Source organism: Hypanus sabinus, unplaced genomic scaffold (assembly GCF_030144855.1).
Source record: "Hypanus sabinus isolate sHypSab1 unplaced genomic scaffold, sHypSab1.hap1 scaffold_1217, whole genome shotgun sequence".
NCBI classification, from domain to species: Eukaryota; Metazoa; Chordata; class Chondrichthyes; order Myliobatiformes; family Dasyatidae; genus Hypanus; species Hypanus sabinus.
Genome location: NW_026779278.1, coordinates 113,508 through 126,556, shown reverse-complemented (window position 1 = coordinate 126,556; position 13,049 = coordinate 113,508). Strand labels below are relative to the sequence as shown.

Below are 13,049 nucleotides of genomic sequence, written 5' to 3'. Positions count from 1 at the left end.
ACGTCTGTAATGGTTTCTTGCCCGTTGGATCGGGAACCTCAGCAATAGCCTGAACCTTGGCCTGCACAGTTGCCAGTTGGCCCTGGCCTGCTACATAGCCAAGCTACGTGATAGTGGCATGGCCAAATTCACTTTTAGCAAGATTTACAGTGAGATTTGCCTTGGACAGACGTTCAAACAGTTTCTCTACTGCTGTGATATGCTCCTCCCAGTTGTCATTCCATACAACCAAGTCATCAATATAAGCCGCTGTATTCTCTAAACCCTGAATCACTGAATTCATTATCCTTTGGAAAGTCCCTGGAGCATATTTCATCCCAAATGGTAAAACATTGTACTCATACAATCCAGATGGTGTCACAAATGCAGATATTCCTTTAACCATTTCTGTTAAAGGAACACACCAGTGACCTTTCAACAGGTCAAACTTTGTAAGGTATTTAGCCTTCCACACTCTGTCAATACAGTCATTCACTCTCGGGATGGGATAAGCATCTGCCTTAGTTACTGATTTAACTTTTCTGCAATCAGTATGGAATCTCATACTCCCATCCGACGCAGGGACAATCACGCACGGTGACGCCTAGTCTGAAGTGGATGGCCTAATTATGCCGACTGTTAACATGTGTTCAATTTCTTGTTCAACCATTTTATATTTTGTCTTGGTTCATTGTGTAAGGGTGCTGCTTAATGGGATCATCTACAATTACGTCATGCACCGCAGCCATACATGGTCTTGGAATGTCAGGGAATAAATCTTTACACTTGTTAATTAAACTCTTCAGTTGTTTTCGTTGATTTGCCTGCAAATGCTGAGTCTTTCCATCAAGCTTTTTCAAAACATCAGAATTTCTGAGTCTTGTGGAGACTACATGGAGCTCTGGTATCCCAGTACCAGACACCACAATCTCCTCCGTTGTCATAAAGGTACTCACTGGTGCAGGGTCGGGTCATGATAACGTTTGATCATATTTGCGTGGACGAGCTGGGTAGCCTTTCACCGGTCAGGAGTCCTAATAACAGAATTTAAAGAATCGATTTTCCTAATTATTTCATATGGTCCACTAAATCTCGCTTGGTAAGAAGAGTGAACAGCATCAGGACCCTTTCTCCAGCACGATATCTCTGCTCCCTCGCTCTTCTGTCATACCACTGTTTCATGTTTAACAGAGAGTGCTGTAAATTGTGCTTTGCAAGGTCACAAGCCTTGTTAAGTCTGTCTCTTAATTCCGAAACATAACGAAGAACGCTCCTACTCACATTCTGATCTGACCATTGCTCTCTGAGTAGGGTCAAAGGTGACACAATGCGCTTAGCTCTCAATTATTTAACTATCCCCTGGAATGTTTTCGAAGTAAAGTTACTTCAGATTGGATTTCTTTAGGTAGACATACCAGTGTGAAAAATTTGATGTGTTTTTACCACAGTCTTGGCCTTGACGTTCCAGAGAGGCACCGCTTCATGGAACCGAGATATTGCACACATGATGGTTAACAAATCCTCATAACCAGCTGCAGTCCTTGGCAATGGGACAACACAATCCACTATGACCCTAGAAAAAGATTCACCAAAAGCAGGTATTGGTCTAAGTGGTGACGGTGGGATCACCTGATTAGGTTTTCCCGCAACCTGTCAGGTATGGCAAGTCCTGCAAAAATTCACCACATCCTTCCTTAAATTAGGCCAGTAGAATTCCTGCATTACCCTGTTTACTGTCTTCCTCACTCCGGTGTCCATCTAAAGGCATACTATGAGCCATGTTTAAAATCTCAGCCCTGTAAATTTTCGGGACCACAACTTGATGTTCAATGATCCAATCCACACTTGCAGGCACAGTAGGTGATCTCCACTTCCTCATTAACACCCCATCCTTCAGATAATATCCTACTGACTCTCTCTGAACCTCCTCTCCTGTGAGAGCTGTCTCCCTCAACGCAGCAATTTCAGAGTCTCGACTTGGTTCCGCTATAAATTCATACCTGGACAAGGGCAAACCTTTCTCACCCTCCTTACTACCCAGATCCTGATGCAACATGGAAGGCAGAAAAGTCTCTGACAAATTCTCATAAATTAAAGCACTGTCTTTGCGAACTGCGTCAGCAGCTTCTGTAGACATGCTTCGGGTCACTGCGCATGTGCGGTTCACATCAGTATCTGTGCGAGTGTCGTCAGACACAAGCTCGCTTGTTAGCTGTACTGCTGAATAATCTTCACCCTGGATAGGTGCCAGCCTAATATTTACCAAACTCACTACCATCACTAAGCTTGCGAAGACCACGTTTACATTATAAAAATTCAAAACAGCCCATACATTCTGTACTTTCGACTTTTAGCTTGTCTCGTGTCTACAGTAACCCAGTCAGGTGGTCTCTCAAAACCAAAACAATCCTTTCTCTTCTCATTGCAATCGTGAAAACAACTCCACAACCTTGAAGGTGTTTACTTCCTACTGCGAAAACAAAATTCAACAGAATTTCACAGACTTTTACAGTCCTTTGACCAGCAAGCAGCATTAAAGGTCGCGAAGCCAGTCCAAACTTCCCAAATTCTTTATTCAAAAATTCAGAAACAGCTTCTTTCTACATATTTCTATTAAGATTCACATCACCAACTTTCATCTCATCACCAACTTTTAGAACACCGTCTAACACAAATAACTGAAAATCCTCAATTTCCACTGGCACCAAGTTTAACCCTTTATTTACCGAACCAAGTCCATCTGGCTCAAAAATACTGCATTCCTTTTTAACCGAGTCAGACACCTCAGACCTTAACTGAGTTTTAACACAAGGTTCAACACCCTGGAAATTCACAGGTGCATCAACAAACTGAATACAGCAATCGGGACAGCTGCCTCTTCTAAGCTTTCAATACCAGTCGCAGTTTCAAATTCCAGGTTCCCCCGACCCTCCCAGTTACTCTCTGGGAAACTCCCATCCGGAGTAAACCAAGGTAGTGGCATCCTTTCCATCTCGGTATGCCCTTACATCATCGGGAACACACCTCTTAAAGTCTTCAGTCACAACCAGCTCTTTCAAGCTGCCCAAACCCTCAGTTACCCCTTCGAGCTATACCAGCCCTTGAGGTACACCTGTTTCTCATGGGCAAACTCCATATAAGTTTGGCTCCCGGACTTCGTTAAATCTCTGAAATTTGTTTATATGCCTCCGGAACCAACTCATGGACATTAAGCACTCCGTGTTTCACTGTATCATAATTCTTTGACTGTTCAAGTGTTAGGGCAGAATACGCCTGCTGAGCCTTTCCCTTCAACACACTTTGTAACATGACAGCCCTCTGATCCCTCGGCCATTTCCGACTCTGGCATGAATGGGCTATATATATGTGTGTGTGTGTGTGTGTGTGTGTGTGTGTGTGTGTGTGTGTGTGTGTGTGTGTGTGTGTGTGTGTGTGTCTGTGTGTGTGTCTGTGTGTGTGTGTGTGTATGTGTGTGTGAATAAGGTTCCCAAGCTTCCCCAGCTCAGGTGACTGGGTGATACAGTCTCACGGTGGGATGGTAAGTAATCAGTTTAGTTCTGGAATCTGGTTTGAGTAGAGTTGGAGAGAGAGAGTTGGAGTGTTGGTTTGTCTTCCAATGGCGATGCCGATCCTCCACGTCGTCCTCCTGTTCCCGAAACTTATTTAAAAATCACCTACTCGTGACCACAGGAAGCAGAATGCCAATCTTCCACGGTAACGCTCTCAACCCAGGCCAGGGTTGAACACATCGATAGCGTTCCACCGGTCACCCCTTTATCCACACTGTGAGCAAAAACTGATAACTGTCTCTGTGTTTCTTTCTTTCTATCTATCTATCTTTCTTTCTTTCTTTCTTTCTTTCTTTCTTTCTTTCTTTCTTTCTTTCTTTCTTTCTTTCTTTCTTTCTTTCTATCTATCTATCTATCTATCTATCTATCTATCTATCTATCTATCTATCTATCTATCTCTCTCTCTATCTATCTATCTATCTATTCGTCTGTCTGGCTCCCTGTCCTCTGCTGTCTGTTTTTGTCTGTTTGTCCCTCTAACTATATGCTGCTGTGTCAATATTGCGAATTTGATGGAGAGGAATTCAGAAGCAGATTATCAATGAGAAACACTTGTGCAGTTTGGAAATGATCATTTTCTCAGTCTTACTGGAGCGATTTACCAAGGCAGACTGAATGTCATGATCCATTAGCCAGCGGGTCGGTAACTAGCAATCTCTCACTTGGTGCCCCAGATGTAACGGCATTGATGATATATTATTGGAGGGACCTACAGTACAAAGGGTAAGTCAAGGTTCACATGATCTGGATGAGAAATTGAACCACTGCGAGCAGAAAATCAACTATAATGAGAATTCAAGTTTTCAGCATCTGGACATACAGAGTAACAGCGTACAAAGAAAGATTCAAGAGCGGATGAAGATTAACTTCAAGTACCGATCAGTTCCCAACCAGGAAGAGCTCCAGTGTCATTTTTCCAAAATAACAAAGGCTGCCTGTCATGGTCCCTTCCAGCACCTGGTTCAGGAATTGGGCCTTAATCACCTCGTTTAGTTACCAATCATTTCCAGGTTCGACTAACTACAAACACCTGCTTTCCATCAGCAAATGCAGTTTAAAAACCCTGTGATCACAACTAGGAGCTGCCAGTTCGTTGGTCGACCCGTGTACGAGTAACCTCACCCCATGGCTCTTAGGACTATCAGTTCTAAGTCTAGCATCGTTTCTGAATTCTGTACTGAAACCAAGACTCCGGGTAAAGTTCCTTGGCACCCATTCCACGCTCGCTACGACGGTAACGCCTCCCGACTCGGCCACCGCGCCAGTTTTCAGCACCTGGGTTCGTTCCACCGCCCAGTCCTTGCGACACTGCCATCCAAGTCTCGTCTCTGCTTTCCGCCGGAGAATGGTGAGATGCCGCTGTTCCTTTAATACTCAGACTGTAATTGTCGCCTGCCACCATTGCTCATGAAAAGTTCGCCTACTGAGTACCGAGTGCTCACTTGTTCTCCACCATCCGTAGCTCTCTGCTTACATCCGCATGATCATAAGGCTCCCCATCTCCCCATCTTCCCTTCCGGTATCGTAGTAACACCTCCCCCCCCCCACCATACCAGACAATGCTGTAGCCTGTCAGAATGCTCTCCAGCAGTTTTTTGAGTTCATTCATTAATCTCCTAATGAAGTACTGGATAGCCGCTGTCTTGCCTTCCTCATAACTGCATCGATATGTCGGGACCAGGTTAAGTCCTCAGAGATCTTAACACCAAGGAACCTGAAAAACTGCTCCCTCTCTCCACTTCGGATCCCTCTGTGAGGATTGGTATCTCTCTCCTTCCTGAAGTACACAATGAGCTCTTTCGTCTTACTGACATTCATTGCAAGGTTGTCGCTGCGACACCACTCAACTAGTTGACATATCTCGCCCCCGTTCGCTGTCTCGACTCCATCTGAGATTCGACCAACAATGTTTGCATTATCAGCAAATTTATAGGTGGTATTTGATGTGCACATTTGCTGACTCAATATGCACATGGATGTAAGGAAGGTTGAGGGATATGGACAGGGTCGGAAGGAGGGATTAGAGTTTGAGTGCCTTTGATCTGCTTTTTAGCTAGTATGGCAATACATTGTGTGCCGAATGGCCTTTTCACGTGCTGTATGTTTTTAGGCTCTATATCTGTAATTTTTTCCTAAATTTTCTTTCCTTATGTGCCTTTGCAGCACTGGGCTCTGGTGGCGCAATCGGGTAGCGCGCGGTAATTATACGCCAGTACGCGGCGGAGAAATGCCGAGGCTGTGAGTTCGACTCTCACCTAGAGCACTCGTGATTTTTAATGCTTGCAGTGCCCGAGTGACTAAGCGTCTCTGAAGCTGAGCATTCCACTAAAATGTTACATTTGATTATGTGCTTCTGAGATTGTTATTTGTATTTAACTGCGAATCGATGCACCTTTGAGTGTGATCTGAGCAAGAGAGTGTAAGTTTACAAACGTTGCAAGAGATCCTCCCTCATTCACTAAAAGGCATTTGCTCGCAGGGCTACAAACAATCTCCCTGTTTGGTTCTTTAGTTCAACACGCGCAGCCTCACTTCCCGTTGTTGAAAGTGTCTGAGCAGATGGTTCCTTTGCTGAATTAAGGCAGAATTGTCCCCCACATTCCTGTCTTCTTAGTTCATTTAACCAAATGCTGAAGCAAAGATCTCTACCTTTCCTAAAACTATGTGTCAGAAACCCTCTAATTACACCTCATCTTGGTTCGTTGTGTTGTCAATTAAACTCAATATTTACTTGCACCGGCGAATTGTTTCAGGCACCTGCGAAAAAAAAAAGAGATATTAATCGTAGCCTCAATACATATTCACATACATTTACAGGCCATTGGCCGGCAAGCAGGGGCAAAGGTCGCGAAACCAGTCCAAACTTCCCAAGTTCTGTATTCAAAAATCCAGAAACAGCACATTTCTCCATATTTCCAATAAAATTCACATCACCAACTTTTAGAACACCGTCCAACACAAATAACTGGGATTCCTCAATTTACACTGGCTCCTAGGTTAAACTTTTATTCACTGAACCAAGTCCATCTGGCTCAAAGATACTGCATTCCTTTTTAATCAAGTAAGACACCTCAGACTTTAACCGAATTTCAACACAAGGTTCAACACCCTGGAAATTCACAGGTATTTCACAGGCAATCGGGACGGCAGCCTCTTCTCGGCTTTCAATACTACTCGCAGATTCAAATTCCAGTTTTCCCTGATCCTCCCAGTTACTCTCTGGGAAACTCTCAGCCAAAAGTAAATTCAACCTTGTGGGTTAAAACAACCCCGTCTGCTAACCTAGCAGACTCCCGCAAGTTAGCGGCATCCTTTTCATCTCGGTATGCCCTTTCATCATCGGAACGCACTTCTTAAAGTCTTCAATCACAACCAGCTCTCTCAAGCAATCCAAACCCTCAGTTACCGCTTCCGAGGTATACCAGCGACTGAAGTACAGCTGTTTCTCATGGGCAAACTCCACATAAGTTTGGTTCCCGGAGTTTCTTAAATCTCTGAACTTTGGTCTATACGCCTCCAGAACCAACTCTTGGACTTGAAGCACTGTATCTTTCATTGTATCATAATTCTTTGACTGTTCAAGGGTCAGGGCAGAATACGACTGCTGAGCCTTCCCCTTCAACACACTTTGTAACATGACAGCCCACTGATCCCTCGGCCATTTCCGACTCCGGGCCACCTTTTCGAAATGTAGGAAATACCGGTCGACCTGAGCTTCATCAAATGGTGGTACTAACTTAGCTTCTTTGCTGACATTAAACGGTACCACCAGCTCCTTACCCTGTCCTGACGCTTGATCCTGCCGCTCCCACATCACCCTCTCGAACTGTCTCTGTTTTTCTGCCTCTTCAGCCTCGAGCTGTTTTAGTTTCATCTCACACATACTTCTGTTTTGCTAACTGAGGGTGAACCTCAGTCTTAGTGAGTACTTTACCTTCAGCAAACATTCCCCACACCTCGTCTTCAAATGTCCCCTTGGCTAGAAAATGCTGTGCTATATCTCTATATCTCAGACTCAGCAGTATCTGAGTCTTCCTCATGCGAGTGGTCTCATTAATCTTTAACTTACGAACAATTTTCAACAGTAAATCCCTCTTAGCATCATCCAACAGCTCAGGTGATTGGGTGATACAGTCTCACGGTGGGATGGTAAGTAATCAGTTCAGTTCCTGAATTTGGTTTGAGCAGAGTTGGAGAGAGAGAGTTAGAGTGTTGGTTTGTCTTCCAATGCCGGTGCGGATCCTCCACGTCGTCCTCCTTCCTTCCGAAACTTATTTAAAAGTTACCAACTTGTGGCCACAGAAAAGGGGATGCCGTTTTCTGCGGCGGAATTATCAACCCCAGACCAGGGTTAAACACACCGATATCTCCCCACCGGCCACCCCTTTGTCCACACTGCGAGCAAAAACCCCACCATCGTCGTGTGCGCAAAAAGCTCACCAGTGTCCTCCTTGCCTCAGGAGTCGTGTGTCTCCTGTGGTGTGTCCTGTGTGTCTCAGGAGTGTGTCTGATTAAAAAGTCAACGACCTTGTATATATCTCCAAGTGGTGAACACGAACTGTCCATCACATAGTTCCGCCTTTCAGTTTCCAAGACAACTCACAGACTTTCTGTCTCTCTGCTGCAAAATGAGCACACGCTATTCGCTCCCTCTCACTCTCTCGTTTAAAGGAACAGTCCACTTTAGAATAATCCTTCAGATCTCATCATAATCTAAACATAGCTACAAGATCTGTGATATATTCGCATATTCTTAAGAAAGTTTTATTGTTAGAATCTCAGCTGACAGGGAAAATTGCAACATTTTGCAAAATATCGTGGACGTACATGTACGTGTAAGTCACGTGAACCTATTCCTGCTCCCATTTTACCGCAGATCGGCCTTGTTTCCGAGGCTCCGCCCCCAGCTCTGATGACATAAATTACAGTCCTGACTTCCCTTCAGTTCTGTGTTGAAGTGGGTCGGCGGCGGCGGCGGATCGTCTGTAGGATCCGGATTAGGAGACGACCATCACCCCCAGTGTCGGGAATCCGGGGGAGGGTTCACTGTCCGGGCGTGAAAACAAGTTCTCATCGGTGAGTACTGAGACCGGTCCCGAGTGTGGACGTCTGATGTAAGGTAATGCACCCAGTTAACTTCCCCGATCCGGCGGCCTCTCTGCGCTTGCTGGACATAACCTGCCGGGGTCGGTCTGTGATGTGGGACCTTCACAACATACCGACTGAGATGAGCCCCCGCTCAGCCCCTCTTGCCCTGGTCCTGGGAGCGTGATGAGGTGGTGATGCCGAGACTCCACTCATCCACTGAGGTTTATCCCGGGAACTTTACCTTCCTCACCCGGCCCCGCATCGGTCAAACCTTCACCTGGATCGATAGCCGGTGTCTATAATTGTTTTACATCATTCCAGGGCGCGGGAAGCGGCCCTTCCACCTGTTGTGTTCTTGCAGACAGAGAAGTTAAACCGAGTAACCGCACCTTCGGGACACTGCTCCGTCTGTCTGAGTAGATCCATCTTTCACCCGTTCAGACAAGGCAGTGAGATCCAGATCTCTCACGGCCTCTCATTCTGGGTCGCCATCGTTGTGTTTATTTTTGTTAGATCCATGCCACTGTTCCGACTTGCCGAAGCGCAGCCAATGATCTGGGTTTGTCATTTTAGGTTCTTTTTCTATCGTATTATTCAGTGCCCATGTATTGCTGAATGACCACCAGTGACTGTCCTTGATCCCTCACACACATGGTTCCATCTCCTCATTCACTCACATCTTGTGCAACCTCTCTCCCGCCCGTGTGTACCCACCTCAATGACGTACAGTATATCAGTAAAGTTTTCTCTAACGTTTGTATTCATTGTGAAGTGTCATCTTGCACCTTTTATCTCATTGGGTTTGCCAGGAATCGTTTTTTTCTGTTAGTTAGAACTACCAGAGGTTTAATGTAATGCAACACCTGGTCAGGTAAGAGTTACAAGCTACGAGCCCAGGGTGTGGCAGGAAGAACTCAGGAGAAGGAGAGACTTTCAGCTAATATTGTAATCCTACAGTATAGTGGCCATTGATACACAAATGAGTGAGATGTTACAGGTGAGATGCAGGATTGATGAGCCAAGATCATCATTCATGGTGAATGCGGGATACCAATGAAATTAAATATCCGCGGATACAATCGAGTGCATTTTTATTTAAAAAAAAAACTGTACTGCATACAAACATGTCTTCCCTGTTTTATGCAACACCACAAGTCAAGATCACTATAGATTCCTCATAGAAAAACTCACGGGGGCAGATATCTGTATGGTAAAACTTCTTTGGATTTCCCACCTACCCACTCACATCTGACAGAAAGGAAACAACACTGCAGACGGTGATCCAAAACAGGTCTCACCAACCGACCATATAATGAAACCATCAACTCCTTACACCGCCTACCCCACGACCACCCCCCGCCCCGGCTGTAATCTCCAATGTTGGTGGTTCAATGCTTTTGACCACCAACTGAAATGCAGTCTAGGATGGACAGATAGTGTCTATCCCGCCAGTGAAGGAATAAACAAAACGAATCTTCAGTTACCTCAGCCAGGGATCGGTAAAGCCCCGAGTGTGGACGGATCGGCTTCCTGCTGTTGCAAGCAGTAGCCCGGGGACAGTTCCGAGACGCGGGAAGCTCGCACCTCCCGAGCCTTTGCTGATGATTCGGAGCTGGGTTGAAAGTACAGCGATTCCAATAACACTGTCAACTGCCTCGGTTTCCCGCGGGAATTGCACAGGAAGTCGATGCATTCAATTAGACGAAAGGAATTATTAATTCACTTAAAAGCGAATTGCTACATTTCTAATGTCGATCAACATTATCAATCACATTCGTGTTCATAAATATGGCTGACTGCCTTTGTGATGCTTATATTTCAGTATATACGGCTTCTTACCTTGTTAATGTTCAGTCAGCTCCTGCTGATAATCATTAACTAAACCCACAGCTTTATCAGCGGGTCTCTGCCTGTCCTATTTCTTGGTACAAGGTTCGTTCTGTCTCCAAACAAACATCACCATGGAGAAGAAATGTGATCTCAGTGATTTTGAGAGTGGAATGTTTATTGGTGCCAGAAGGTTCAGTTCGAATATCGCAGGAACTGCTGAACTCTTGGGATTGTCAAGTTCAACAGTCTCAGTTTGCGGAGAATGGTGCTGGGAAAAAAAAAATCAGGTAGCGGCATTTCTGAGAGAGAAAATCGTCTTGGTGATGAGAGATTAGTGGAGAAAGGCGGGACTGACTCAATCTGCCAGGAAGACGACAGTAACTCAAATAATCACGAACTACTGCACTGTGCAGAGAGGCATCGCTGGACGCGTAACTTGTCGAACATTGAACAGAATGGGCAACGGCAGTAGAAGACCACGGGTATACAATTAATGGCGGTATTAATAGGTACCGGAGGAGCACAATACAGTGCACATCGACATTGTTATCAACAGTGAGATTTAACTCAAAGTTTAATTTTAAATATCACTGACAGATACTTGTGGATAGGAAGCGGATTAAGTCCAGGGTGACTCCGAGGCTGACTCACAGAACTAGTTGATTAGCGGTGGGTACTCCAAGCCAGGGCGAACAGGAACTAAGACCCGGCGAACGGCTCCAGCAGGACAAACATGACGCACGGGTCTGCACAGGGAAAACAGGGCGACCAGCGCAACACAGGCCAAAGAGGTCAAAACGGGATAAACGGGATGGACAGCGCGAGCAACGCAAACCGGACGGAACCGCGGGACCAGCACCTACCAGGGAAGCAGAACAAATCAGATTCAGATCAGGACGACCCCCAACTAGACTCATTCTCAGAGCCCCATATATCCAACTACCAGCCGATGGGCATCAGGTGCGCCTCCTTGAGTCCAAACAAGCCACAATGATCCGCAGGTGTGACTAATTGGCTCAAGGGTGAAAGGAAGGACGGCTACAACACCCGGAGTCCGGAGACCGCGATCCAGATGAAGACCTGTTATGAGGACTCCGGATCGCACCACAACATGAAACGCTAGAAAAACTGCCGTCACAAGTGGGCGTTTTGAACTCATCGTAACGTTGCCCACCTAGTACAGTCTCTGTGTTTACTCTGTGCTGAGTTCCTGATTCTGTTACCAGCGAATCCGAGCACCGGAATTCCGTGGGACCAAACAGTAAGTGAACACAATCAGAGTAATGTTCAGTTGACAACACGCACAGAAGTCTGCACGTCACACACATCAGCACGTAACCCCGGACCCTGCTCCACAGCGCAGGAACTAAAAGACACAAAAACCCATTCGAGCCAATGGTTGTGATGTGCTGTTCGATTCAGGCTTCATTTCGAAACTCAGTAGACAGTGACAAAGATTACATACTGTATCTCACGACAAATCGATCTGCTCCAGGGAGCAACTGCGACTCGCATCCTGGTTCAGATCAGGTGGAGTCATCGCATTAAATTATTCTTTACTTTGGGACCAATTTACTGTCAGACTATAAACTTCAGTGACAGCTGAGGGCAGAAATCGCTGTGGGCTTATAGAAAAGGCACAGTCAGGATGGGACTTCTGAACTCTGGTGAAAAGTTATGATTTTGGAATGATCTTTTCTTTTGAACATCGGACATTCCCTTTCGCCAGATTTAACTGTGCCCGGCTACCTGGAGCAGCGTCGATCTCAGAGTCAAAATCTTTATAAAGCAATCTTAAATATTTGTCCACAATGGGGACATTACAATGATGGGCACCAACTGTGTGGAGATTACAAACTGGAGATAAACACGTCCAAAAGAGTACAACATATTTCACCATCGGATTAGTGTTCACTTACTGGAAATAAATAACCCTATCAATCAGATGACTTTCATGACTACTGGGTCTATTTACGTTATTCCCGTCGGTGTGTTACCCCGCTACCACCGTTACTTAACAAATCCCTAAGCTGATTAAAGAAGAAGTACTGGCGCTATTAAGGAATATAGAAGTGGATAAGTCTCTGGAACCTGACAGGATATTTGCTAGGACCTTGAGGGAGATTAGTGCAGAAATAGCAGGGGCTCTGACAGAAATATTTCAAATGTCATTAGAAACGGGGATGGTGCCGGGGGATTTGCGTATTGCGCATGTTGTTCCATTGTTGAAAAAGGGTTCTAAGAGTAAACCTAGAAATTATAGGCCAGTAATTTTGACGTCAGTGGTGGGTCAATTAATGGAAAGTATTCTTAGATATGGTATATATAATTATCTAGATAGACAGGGTCTGATTAGGAGCAGTCAACATGGATTTGTGCGTAGAAGGTCATGTTTGACAATCATTGAATTTTTTGAAGAGGATAAAGAAAACGTTGACGAGGGTAAGTTGTGTATGTTTGCTATATGTACTTCCGTAAGGCCTTTGACAAGATTCCACACGTAATGTTAGTTAGGAAGGTTCAATCGTTAGGTATTAATATTGAAGTAGTAAAATGGATTCAACAGGGGCTGTATGGGAGATG

General features: G+C 45.2%; 1 non-coding gene across 1 annotated transcript; it reads left to right on the top strand.

The window, feature by feature from the left end:
* The first annotated feature begins 5,717 nt into the window (after window positions 1-5,717).
* Window positions 5,718-5,811, top strand: trnai-uau (transfer RNA isoleucine (anticodon UAU)). Its single transcript has 2 exons — window positions 5,718-5,755; window positions 5,776-5,811. It is a non-coding gene; the product is annotated as a tRNA-Ile (tRNA).
* The last annotated feature ends 7,238 nt before the right edge of the window (window positions 5,812-13,049 follow it).